Source organism: Sebastes fasciatus, chromosome 17 (genome assembly GCF_043250625.1).
Source record: "Sebastes fasciatus isolate fSebFas1 chromosome 17, fSebFas1.pri, whole genome shotgun sequence".
Classification (NCBI taxonomy): Eukaryota; Metazoa; Chordata; class Actinopteri; order Perciformes; family Sebastidae; genus Sebastes; species Sebastes fasciatus.
The window spans coordinates 6,221,824-6,234,344 of NC_133811.1; the positions used below are offsets into that span (position 1 = coordinate 6,221,824).

The 12,521-nt window shown below is 38.8% G+C and overlaps 1 protein-coding gene across 5 annotated transcripts in view; it reads right to left on the minus strand.

Annotated features, from left to right (window-relative positions):
• The window catches only part of thrb (thyroid hormone receptor beta), a 134,848-nt gene extending 123,172 nt beyond the window's left edge, over positions 1 to 11,676 (minus strand). For 3 of the 5 annotated variants that reach the window (XM_074614158.1, XM_074614157.1, XM_074614151.1), the window contains exon 1: positions 11,275 to 11,676. The gene's annotated coding sequence lies outside the window, so the exon portion shown is untranslated. Of the gene's footprint in view, positions 1 to 9,500; positions 9,572 to 11,274 lie in introns of those variants that run through there. The other 2 variants (XM_074614160.1, XM_074614154.1) reach the window with 2 other exon arrangements.
• Between the last annotated feature and the right edge of the window lie 845 nt (positions 11,677 to 12,521).

A 12,521-nucleotide genomic window follows, 5' to 3' on the forward strand; every position in this document is an offset into this window, starting at 1 on the left:
CATTGGGATTATTAAAAATAACATTTTCACCGCGGTCAAACTGGTTCCTGTTCACACTGACTTTTTAGTACTAGTCTATAGCATGGGGCAAGCTCCATAAAAATCTGTATCCTACAGGTCCCATAATGCAACTCAACAGCGTCTTTTCATTACTTGTCCACATCTTTTAAACTCTCTTCACCTGCTCGTAATGTATTTTTTACAACAAAACATTTGCAATCTCCGAGCCCAAACTGAAATAACCCCGATGTCATAATTTCTCAGCCTTGACAAAGCTCCTCCAGAGCCACAGTAGACATTATATAACCGTTCACAAAGGTTGAATGGTGCTATTACTACTACTTCAAGACTATCGTAGGCCTAGGATTGCCCTTTAAGTTGCCATAATGTTGGCGCCCTGCCTTTCTGTTTACCTGTTGGCCTACTTGTCTGCCTGCTTGTTTACCTGAGAGCTGTTTGCCTGATTCAGTCGCCCAACTGTAATCCTGCCTCAATGACCGAGTGAACTGCCTTTAAACTCCACCTGCCGAGTGCCGGTGTGAGCTTCTGGATCACGTTACCTGCACCCTGATACTGGAACCCTCGCGGCCGATGTGATTTCATTTCCCTAACAAAAGCTCAACACGTGCAAAATACATGAGAAGTTGATTACAGCCATTCAAAACATTTATCTGAGCGACGGCGGGAGTAGATTTCCCAAACCAACTCTCTCCTCATAAGACCCACTGCTGGGAGGAGAGAAATTAACTTGTGACCATTACTGAATGCTGCAACTGCAAGATAAATTAATGCAACTTCTGCTGTTAGTATTTGTTATTTCTATGTGATGTAAGCAGCAGGGGAAAAAAAGAGGATTATCAGGAGTCAAAAATATAACTGATCACATTAAAAAAATATCAAATCAGTTAAATGGATGATTTTTTTTTTTTACCTTCAATCATTATATACTATTTTCATATAATAATAATGTATTTTATTTATAGAGTGCATTTCACAATATATATATATATATATATATATATAAAAATATGTATAATATATATATATATATTTTACCTCAATTTTATGCTAATTTCATAATAATAATAAATTTTATTTATAGAGTATGTATTGTAACCTCCAATCATTGTATGCTATTTTCTCTTTATTTATTTATTTATTTTTTGCTCTGTGCATACATTAATCATTTATCTATTCCATGTTTTCCACACGCAACATTCTGTATTTTGTATTTCACATCAGCTGTGAGTACAGGTGCAATAGAAAAGGACTGTGTAGCTAACTACCTTAACATATCAAGAATCACCCTTACCTAGCTAAAGATAACTTTCTTCTTAAAACTACACCAGCCAGAATATTAAGATTCATTATCTTGTGTACTGCTGTAATATCACACTATAAAGTCTTGTAACAGCAGTTAAAGCATTTCAGCCAGCAAGCAAAATTAGCAAGCTAACGCTAATTATTAGAAGGGCACAGACTGTATGGATAATTAACATTTCCTTTAATTATTTATAGTAAAATTGTAACAGTCCATTGGTTTTTCTTTTATTATCTTAACTGCAATTTAGATTGGCATTTTAGTTTTAACAGGAAGTTAACCCCCCAGCGGCTGAAATATGTCACTACATAGATTCTAAAAAAGGTCCAATAAAAATTATTTCTTGTTAAATATTTTAAGTAATGCAATAAAATAAAAATGATTGTAAGAAATTAATCTGAATTCTATGATGTTTGGTTTTGTAATAAATTCATTTCAGTCATGTGACATGACGTTGTGTTGGGCGACGTTAGATACGAGTTCCCTCTCATACAGTGATTCAGCGGCAGCTAGCTAGCCATTTTTTTTTTTTTTTTACAATGAGCAGTTATGGCCATTCAGCAATTTCTATAATATATAATACATAGAAATAATAATTTCTATAATATATAAGCAAGCCCAGCTCACCCCACAGCAGAGCGACCGCCGGCACCGCAGTCCCAAGCAGCCAAGCATACCCGATTTAAAGGTCCCCTATTTTTAAAAAGTGAGATTTTCATGTTTTTCATTATAAAGCAGGCTTAAGTTCTATATAAATACTGTGAAAGTATCGAAACACTCAGTCCACAGGGAAATACACACAGCCCGTATTCAGAAACTCTGTATTTGAAACAAACTGTCAGGATTTCTGTCCATTTGTGATGTCACAAATATACAATATTTAGACCCTTTACACGGATTTAAACGTAAATATTCTAAATGTGTCCCACTTTATTCCTGGTTGCAGTGTATGTGAATGACATCAGCTGACAGGAAGTACACATGGACTCGAGCTGTTGCCTAGCAACGCAATTCTGTTGCAATTTCGTCGCAATTCTGTCGAAATGCACTAAAACGTAGCGTTTTAGACAGAGGGTAAATACAGGCCTATTCAGGCCGACAGTATGAGGAAAATAAAGGTTTTTTTTAACATTGCAGCATGTAAACATGTTCTAGTAGAAACACAAAATACAAGTATGAACCTGAAAATTAACACAATATGGGACCTTTAAGTCTATGTCTGATATACAATACTATCCATCTGCAGACGTTCTGTATTTCTACTAGTGGAAGTTGTGAACCCTACACACATATTTAGCAAGAAAAAAGTCGTTATGTGCAGCCGGGACCAAGAGAGAAACCGAGAATAGAAAAATGGAGCGACATGAATTGCTGCATTCACTTGCACTCGGACAACGGAGTTTCGCTCTAGTAAATACCTACGCCCTTGTACCTCAAAAACTGTATCAGTATTTAAATGACTGCCCGGGTGCTCGCATTTAAGGGCCTCTCTGATGTCAGTTACAAAATGTTTGCCCCCCCTCAGCACAACACAATTTGGTGCCATAGAATTCGTCCCAATGCAATACTGTAAGTTAGTGTAACAAGACAACCAGATCAGATAAATTCATACCAGACCATTTTCACTTAGGAATGTATCTTCCATAAGAACAATAAAGCAGCCCGGTACAACTACGAGCATGTCTGCAAACACACACTTGCCAACTTCCATAGCCAACGGCTTTATAAACTACAGCAGTACTGGAGTACTGGCTTTGGTTGTGCTTTGTATCATAATACTTCTAATTCTACTACTTAATTATATCCTACAACATGACGTTACAAATGCCTACAAAAAGCTGCGGCTTTTATTTGAATGCATGAGGACAATCAGGTAACAACCTCCCTACGTACTGTATGCCATTAATCATCTGCTTGTGCTACAAGTCCACTTTTATGGTCTGGTTGGAACCGGTCCTTTAGTCCACATCACTCTGAGCAGTGAAGCCAAAAACTGCAGTTCTTCAAACGGCCACTTGAGGCTCTAAAAGGGAGTCAATCCCCACAGACCTCCATGTTAAAAGGCCCAACTCTACAGCAGAAATAAACATGTTTACAGCCTGGTATAAAACACGGTTTTGGTCTCTATAGCTAATTTCCTCTGTCATGACAACTGTACATGGGGTGAATTATTATATAACTTACTTCTATATAACTTGAAATAGAGGGGACACACCTAATGGTGTAAATTCACTGCATTGTCTGTTATGTTGTTATTATGTGCCAAGAAGTCATTCAAATCTTTATGGATCACTGTGGTAGGGCTGCAACGATTAATTGATTAATTCATTAGTTGTCAACTATTAAATTGATCGCCAGCTATGTTGATAATTGACTGCAGAGAGCTGCACCAATTACTCAATTGTTCAAAAATAATTTGAAAAGTAAATGGAAACTATTTTGGTTAGCGATTATTTGTTAACTCATTTTTCAAGCAAAGATAAAATTGTGACGGTTCTTCTTATAGCTGCAACGATTAATTGATTTATTATCAACTATTAAATTAATCGCCAACCAATTTGATAATTGATTAATTGGTTTGAGTATTTTTTTAAAGAAAAAAAAAGTCTAAATTCTCTGATTCCAGCTTCTTAAATGTGAATATTTTCTGGTTTCTTTCCTCCTCTATGACAGTAAACTGAATATCTTTGAGTTGTGGACAAAACAAGACATCTGAGGACGTCATCTTGGACTTTGGGAAACACTGATCAACATTTTTCACCATTTTATAGATCAAACAACTAGTCGATTAATCGAGAAAATAATCAACAGATTAATCGACAATGAAAATAAGCTGCAGCCCTAAGGCGGAGTTAACAGGCTCTCGTTTTTTTCCTCTCATCAGTAAAACAAACTGAATGTACGCTAGCCTTTCACATTCAATGTAATGTTATAAGTAGGCTACAATTATCAGAACAATAGGAACATTCAGGCTCTCACATCTGGCTCAAAGGTGCACTGCAGAGAAATTCTGAGAAATGTATTTGGCGACCCTGATAAAATCTCCTGTCACCCCAGTCTTTGGGGAATCAACACGTTGAACTCGTGCCTCCTCACCTACTCTAATATGTTCTGATGTCACTGCTTTTCCCCTATTAGGAGTCCAGACTTGTTTTCACAGCTGTCATCATCGGGGTGGGGCGTCTATCTAGCAGCCCAACAAGTTCCAACAAACACATCAAAGTGGTAATTGTATTGAACATTCAATACTCACATTTTACTGCATGTACACAAATTACATGCTTGTAAAAAAAACTGCTGTGTGCAACTTGCAGTAATATATATGTATATATACACTGTACGCTGCACTGTTGCAAACAGGAGCCTGCTCTGTGAGTTGAAGCTGTCCACATAAGCATTAAAGTACACTGACGACAAAACTAATTCTGAGTTTGTTACCAAGTCTGCAAGTCAACACACATCAGCGCACATGTAGGCACCGATTCGTATGAGCAGAAAAATTCTCGTTTCTGAGTCTGCTCTCTCAATTTTCTCCAAGTGCTTTGGATTCTTAGTAATTGAGGTATAGCAACAGGTCGCTTACCATTTCCATTTCTGACTAGCAAGTAGGGCTGCACAAATAAGGTACTGTTTGTAACTTCTTACACTTACACTCTTACAATCATTGCAGGTCGGCGTCTAAACAGCTTCCAACACAAGCTACACGGAAGCACCAAAACCGCAAAGTTCTATCTAGCGAAGCCCGTCTTGCAAATCAGTGTCCACTCTTCCTGCTTAAGCCCCCCGACCACGACCAGAAGACACAGGGGAGACCGTAGCTTTGGTCTCCAGGACCAGAGTCTCTGCTCCTCTGCTTGCCTTCACTCACACACCGCGCTCGTTCTCACTCGCTAGACCTCTCACGTGCATGCGTGCGCCCACTCCACACTGCAGAAGAGTTAGTTTAGCTCTGAGAATATCTAGAGAATGTACAATGGACGTTTGTGCAGAAATAAATGCTGCAGCTCCTCCAGACCAACAGAGGTTTCCCGTGTCTTGTGAAGAGACGGGGCTCCGCAGCAAGAAACGCTATCGTCTCTGACCAAACCTCCGGTGTCTCCCGTTCCCTCTGACCGCTGTCGGGAGTCTGAAGCAGGAAACACAGTATCAGCAGTGATTCATGGAGAGACCTTCGTCTGGTCAGCTAACATTACTGCCAAGCAGGTGAAATATAGAGTGCTATTGTGGTTTTAGCTGACGTGTGTCGCCTCACTGTTTTGACCGATGCTCGTTCGTATCTATTTAGAGCGAGCACAAGCGCGAGCAACAGGACGCTGACTTTCGTTGACTTAACAGCCACAGGTGTTGCTGTTGACAAGCAATTTCTGAATCTTACATAGAGTCCCTTTAATCAAAATGTTATCAAAATCGTAATATGGCGTGCTGCAAAACCGCAGGAGGTGTAATATTTGCTAAAGGTGAAATGTGGATCAAAATATCATTTCAATTAAATATTTTCGTGCTGCAGAGGTGTCCTAACCTACAAATCATACTCTACAGGCTTAAGAAAACATCTTTGTTTGGTACAGATCCCCGCAAAAATCAAACCATAATTTTAATGTTTTTCTGTGAAAATGAGAATAATTATGTAAAAACATCAGCCAGCAACGTGAAGTGTCCATTTCTAATAATTATTATTTTTATTTAGGGCTGTCAATCGATTTAAATATTTAATTGTGATTAATCGCATTATTGTCCATACTTGATCGCGATTAATTGCAAATTAATCACACATTTCTATCTGTTCAAAATGTACCTTAAAGTGAGATTTGTCAATTATTTAATACTCTTATCAACATGGGAGTGGGCAAATATGCTGCTTTATGCAAATGTATGTATATATTTATTATTGGAAATCAATTAACAACACAAAACAATGACAAATATTGTCCAGAAACCCTCACAGGTACTGCATTTAGCAAAAGAAATATGCTCAAATCATAACAAGGCAAACTGCAGTCCAACATGCAACAACAGCTGTCAGTGTGTCAGTGTGCTGACTTGACTATGACTTGCCCCAAACTGCATGTGATTATCATACAGTGGGCATGTCTGTAAAGGGGAGACTCGTGGGTACCCATAGAACCCATTTTCATTCACATATCTTGAGGTCAGAGGTAAAGGGACCCCTTTGAAAATGGTCATGCCAATTTTTCCTCGCCAAAATTTAGCGTAAGTTTGGAGCGTTATTTAACCTGCTTCCCGACAAGCTGGTATGACATGGTTGACAACAAAAACCGCAAGTTGCATTAATGCATTAAAGAAATTGGTGTCGTTAAAAAGAATTTGCATTAACACATTATTATTGCGTTAACTTTGACAGCAGTTATTATTATTAATAGTAGTATTTGTTTGAACCATTAGTTTTTTGAGTCCCACGTGGAATCGGATCAGATCACAGTAAACCCAACCACACATATCAGGCTTACTAGATTTCTGAGGGCAGAAACAATGAGCCTCATTCATAAATGTTCCTCTCATAATGGTTCCAATAATATTCTCTGGCAGAAACAGAAAAAGTGTAAATAATAAAACCCTAAATCTGGTTCAGAAATCACATTACGAATAGACGTTAACATGAAGCTATGATTGTGTCACTTTGTGTTTTGTGCTTTTTACATCTGTTTGATTGATTGTTTTTATTGCTTTAACTGTTTTATGGCTTTATTTTTTTATTATTTTGTATCATTGTAAAGCAGTTTTTGAATCGTGTTCTATGAAAGGTGCTATACGAAATAAACATATTAGAGCTGCAACGATTAATCAATTAGTTGACAACTATTCAATTAATAGGCAACTATTTTGATAATCGGTTTGAATCATTTTTTAAAAACTAAATTAAAATTCTCTGATTCCAGCTTCTTAAATGTGAATATTTTCTAGTTTATTTTCTCCTCTGTGAGAGTAAACTTGAGTTGTGGACAAAACAAGACATCTTGGGCTTGACACTGATTGACATTTTTCACCATTTTCTGCCATTTTATAGATCAAACAACCAATCGATTAATCGAGAAAATAATCGACAATTAAAATATAAATAATGTTGTTATTGTTATTATTATTATTATTATTATATAGCTAGTAGGCAGGTAAGTAAAGTACTTTTAGATTAATTTGAAATTTTAATTTAAAATAACTGCCATAATGGATTAAAAACGATCATTTGCCAACAAATTGAATAATATTTTTGTCCTTTAGTGTCAACGCATTTTGATTTTTAAGATAATGACACCAAATATTGCTGTTCGTTTCCATGTGGTGGTTAAAAGAGGTCAAATTGAACTGGTGACGCTCTGTTCTCAGTTCGAGTTGGCACTTTGGGATTCAGATGGCCAAAAGTGAGAATGAGCAGAGCTGTCGCAATAACCGCAATATTGTAACAACGCGATATTGACAAGCCAACCACATGGGGATGGCAAGCAACAGCCACAACCGCTATGTTCACATTTTTTTTTTTTATTCTTTACAATGGGAGCACCACATCTATTCTTTGCTGAGCGGTGCACATATGATATTTTTTCTGGTTGCAGAGTTGAAAAATGTTTAACTTTGGGTAAAACTCCAACCATCACATCCTGCATGTAGGCTACAAGTACTGAACAACAACAACGGAGGAAAAATTAATACACATGCAGCAGCAGGTTCGCTTTTCTCCCTACGTGCTTCAGTTTACCCTTCATCCAGAGCAGCTACTCTACCTTGTGCCGACATTTTGATATTCTGTATCATAGCAACCAGACGCAACTAAAGCGTCCTAACTGAAAAAACCCTGCTGCGCCTCACTGCCCTTCTGTGTTCTGCAGCTAAAGCCCCCCTCCAGCCAGTTTTACTTCCTGTTTTTTGGTCGACCTTCTTTCTCAAACAGAGAATGGGTGTGTGGTTAATAGTCAGACGTAATTTATTACCATGGCAGCCAAATTGCGTCATTTTCAACCCAGTTTAGATGAAACCAGTTTAGATTAATTTACTGTTCATCAGACAAATGAGACAAGAATTAGCGCAACACGCCGACCCTCTCTCACTCACTCTCTCTCTTTTACCTCCTCCTCCTGGTGAGGCGGCCGTCTGGCTGCTGCACCGAGGAGCCGCACCACCGCACGCCGGCCACAGCGTACCAGATAGACATGTGTGCCAAGGTCCACCATTTGAAATGCAGTTTCGGGACGTTTTGGAGGTGCACCGCCCACCAGCACCGGCAGCTCTCGCCTCAGCTCCAGCACCGACACCGCACCGGGCTGCACTGAGACGGGACTTTACTCTGGTTTTCTCTTGAGCTGAAAGTTGTGCACTCACCATCGTTTGGACGTGTTTGAGGCCCGCAAACCTCCGGTATCGGTCTGCTTTCCGTTAATTTATCTCCAGCAGGAGACGGTAAAGAAGTGAACGAGTGAGAGTGACCGTCAGTGTGTTGTGTTAATTCTGCCGGTGGGATTTTGTGTAATCCACTGCGTTGATTTCACCCATTCACCGCACGCACAAATGCCGCCATGGTGAAAATAAACACACTAAATTAAGGTGGAGGAAATTAGAAATAAAATGAAAACCCTCAGTTAGTTGATGCGACAAGTTGGGCAAGTTAACTACACCTAACTAGCTAACTAACTAGAAAGACAAACTGACAGATAAACAGATTTATCGGTTTGCTGCTCAGACACAAACGAGCATGAGTGCGCCTGAACGAGCTTGGAGGATGACGTATGACCTGCAGCTCCTACTATTACGTCATACTTCATATTCCCATTTTACCAACCTCCTTTTTTTTTAACACTGAGCAAAAATGTCAGTTATTTGTCAATTGGCAAACAATGTGGCTAATCAACTTAGTCAGGATATGACTCAAATAAATATGAAATATCATAGAAATGCCAAAATAGGCTGGAGGGGGGCTCTAAGAATAACCAAGTATTTAATTAGTTTTAAAAATGTCATCTTTGTCATTTAAAAAGCAACAATATACCTAATAATATCCTAACAAAGCTTATTTTTACAGCACTAAAATTAGGATAAAGTAATTTGCAAAAAACAAAAAAAAAGCAATAATAACACATATTGCACTGTTGAGCCAATCATTATCACCTTCACCTCGACAGCCCTGTCTGTTACGCTCACGATTCTGATATCTAATTCTGCTCTTACAAACCCATGAACGTGCGCTCTCCGAGGCTGATCCAAATCTGACTTTGTTTTGACATCAATAGACTTCCATACACAGGCTCCCAAAAAACAGTGGCGAACAGGCAGCTGGACGACCTTAAATACCCTCAGCTGAGAACTGATGCTGCCTTCAGTAGCTCCTTGGAAACTCCCTTTTTGCACGATGCAGCTTAAATATGACTTGTCACGCATTGAGAATATAAAAATGACAAGTCAACAATGCATCATGTATTTAGGCTTTGAATGTGTAGAGATAAATAGACACTGTGAATCAAAAAATATATAAAAATGTCAAAATAGATCTTGGAAAAATAATCATTCACATAATTTGAATGCAATATTTACTTAAAATGAACACATGGTATGATACTTGATTGTAAGGTTATAATAATCACTCACAATTAAATCAATGTAAATCATCAGTTTTACATGTAATAAATATTAATATTTCCAGTCATTTGTCTGTTTTTGGCACTGAAGAGAACTATGTGCTTTTATACATATTATAAATATTACTAATAACACTAGCTGAAGTCATCATTTCAATGCTATCAATCCCCTAAACCTCACATCTCGACATGCAGAGAGAGAGACAGAAAAAAACTCCCAGTCACCTTGCTGGTTCGTTCATGCGCAAGTACACTTGTATTTTCTGACAGCCTTTGAAGGCATCATTTTATGCTTATATGGTAACATGTCACCTATCGTACTGCAAAACTACAGCCAGGCAAAAAAGGACAGTTTATAATGATTTGTAAATAGGCCTGGTTAACTTTACACTCAAAGATTACACCCATGTAGTCAAATGAAGCATTGGCAAACAGTTTGTACAATGTTAATGATACACTGAACTGTAGGCTGGTGTTCAGGAGTCCAACCTTTAAGGTCACTAAATGCACGGCGGGAAAGTATTGCTTATCCTGCATTGCCAGATGTTGATCGAGTCCTTCAAGTGAAGTTGCCAACACGAAAGCAAAGGTTACATCAGACACAGTGGGGGCTGAAATATATATATCTGACATATTCCAGGCACAGAGAAGTATCATAAACTGGTAGGATGCCCTGGGCTTTGAGGGGAAACGACAACTAAACCAAGTCTTCATAAAAAGCTAGCCCGGATACGAGCTGCTCTCAGAACCTCGACCCAAATATGTGACAATTTAATGCGCTCTCGCTTCTTGTGAAAATTAACAACCCAATAAAACAACTCATAAGCATGTTTCTGAACTATTACTTTCCAGTGTTCAATTCGGCGTCATTAAACACACCAGAAATGTAATCTAAATGTATGTAATGTAATGTAAAAATAAACTTTTCGATCATTTCTTATTATTCCTACTATCTCATTCCGAGAAAAACACACCAATCGTTGCTGTAAAGGAGCAGTGTTAACATATTATAAAGTTGAATTATCACAGTATTTAAGTGCAGCTTGCTGGATAAATTGTACCCCGAATTGTCATTGAGACTCAAGTGAATCCAGAAAGGTGTGAAACATGTTCACCCAGGTGCGAACCGTCTGCCTATTAGCAAGGCAGCATTGAATTGCACATATTTCCAATGGAGTTCGGCAAATATTTTTTCCTTCAAAAATAACACATTGGTGGTGATGTTAATATGACTTGTCCTAAAATGACTTAGGAGGCGGCCATGTAGCTTGTAACACTGTCACAAGCCCACCCGTTTTTTTGTTTTTTTTTGGAGAGACTGTCATTGGCTAGACTGCTGTCAAAAATACCCCCAAAAAATATGAAACATACCGCATATGCAAGACGAAGCTCCTATCCAAATATTATTGGGAGTCCCAGTGCCTGTGCATTCCTCCTCCAGTGGAACCAGTGATGATCTCCGTCGGCTCCAGTGAGCGGGACACAGCGCCAGAGCGCCAGGGTTTAACCTGAAATGACCCGCCGCGCTGGTGCAAATCAGGCGAGCTGGGTTGCTGCTGCGTGTGTCTGTGTGTGTGTGCACCGTATCTCTCTGTGTGTGAGTGCAGTCTGGGCTGTAACAGTGTCTGTGCGGCTGCGGGAGTCTGAGCTCTCTCTGGACGCCCAGAAAAAACTTCAACATGGAGCCCGAAAACAAACCTTTTAAAAAGCGGCTATAACGAAAGTGACAATTGTAGCGCTCCGACTGCTCGCTACGGGGATTCAGAGAGAGACGAATCACAGACAGGAACCGAACAACATAAGCCTCGCCCTTATTACTAACTCCCAAGTTTTTCTTTTTTTTCCTTCTTCTTTTTCGATGGCGGTTGGTTGTTTCTGACAGTATAGGCCTGCTACATGCAGACAGGGCAGGAAAACATGCTACAACTTACTGTGTGTGTGTGTGTGTGTGTGTGTGTGTGGTCATGGAAATACAGGAGGGAGGATTTTGGTGATTTTGGTGATTATGATATTATTATTATTATTAAGTGCAAAGCTATGTTATTTATTGTGATATTTAAATTAAATTTAAATGATATGAAATGCATTTAAATGCAATAAAATAATATTTAATTCATATTTGTTCACATTTATATATTTTTATTCTCATCATTTTATTATTACTTTTTATTATTTTGATTGATATATTGATTAAAGCTTCAGTAGGCAGAAATATTTTGGCATCATTGTGCAAAAATTCCATAATAATCTTTCAGCATATTGTAATTCAAGTGTTCTGAGAGATAACTAGACTTCTGCACCTCCTCATGGCTCTGTTTTCAGGCTTTAGAAAATCTAACCCGTGACGGGAGACTTTGACCAATCACAGTTCATTTCAGAGAGAGAGCGCTCCTATTGGCTGTGCTTAGGCTGGTGGGCGGTGCTTGATATTTCCTCAACTGTTCCAAGGCCTATGAAAAGGAGGCTGGGTCACAGGCAGACATGGGTCTTGGGGTATGGGGTATAACACATGCATAGTGTAACAGGAGCTGCGGTCGTGCGTTGCGATTGGCTCAATTTCGGCGAATGCAGGTGAGATTTTAATGCGCAAGTGTTGTACCCCTGGAGACGCGTGACCC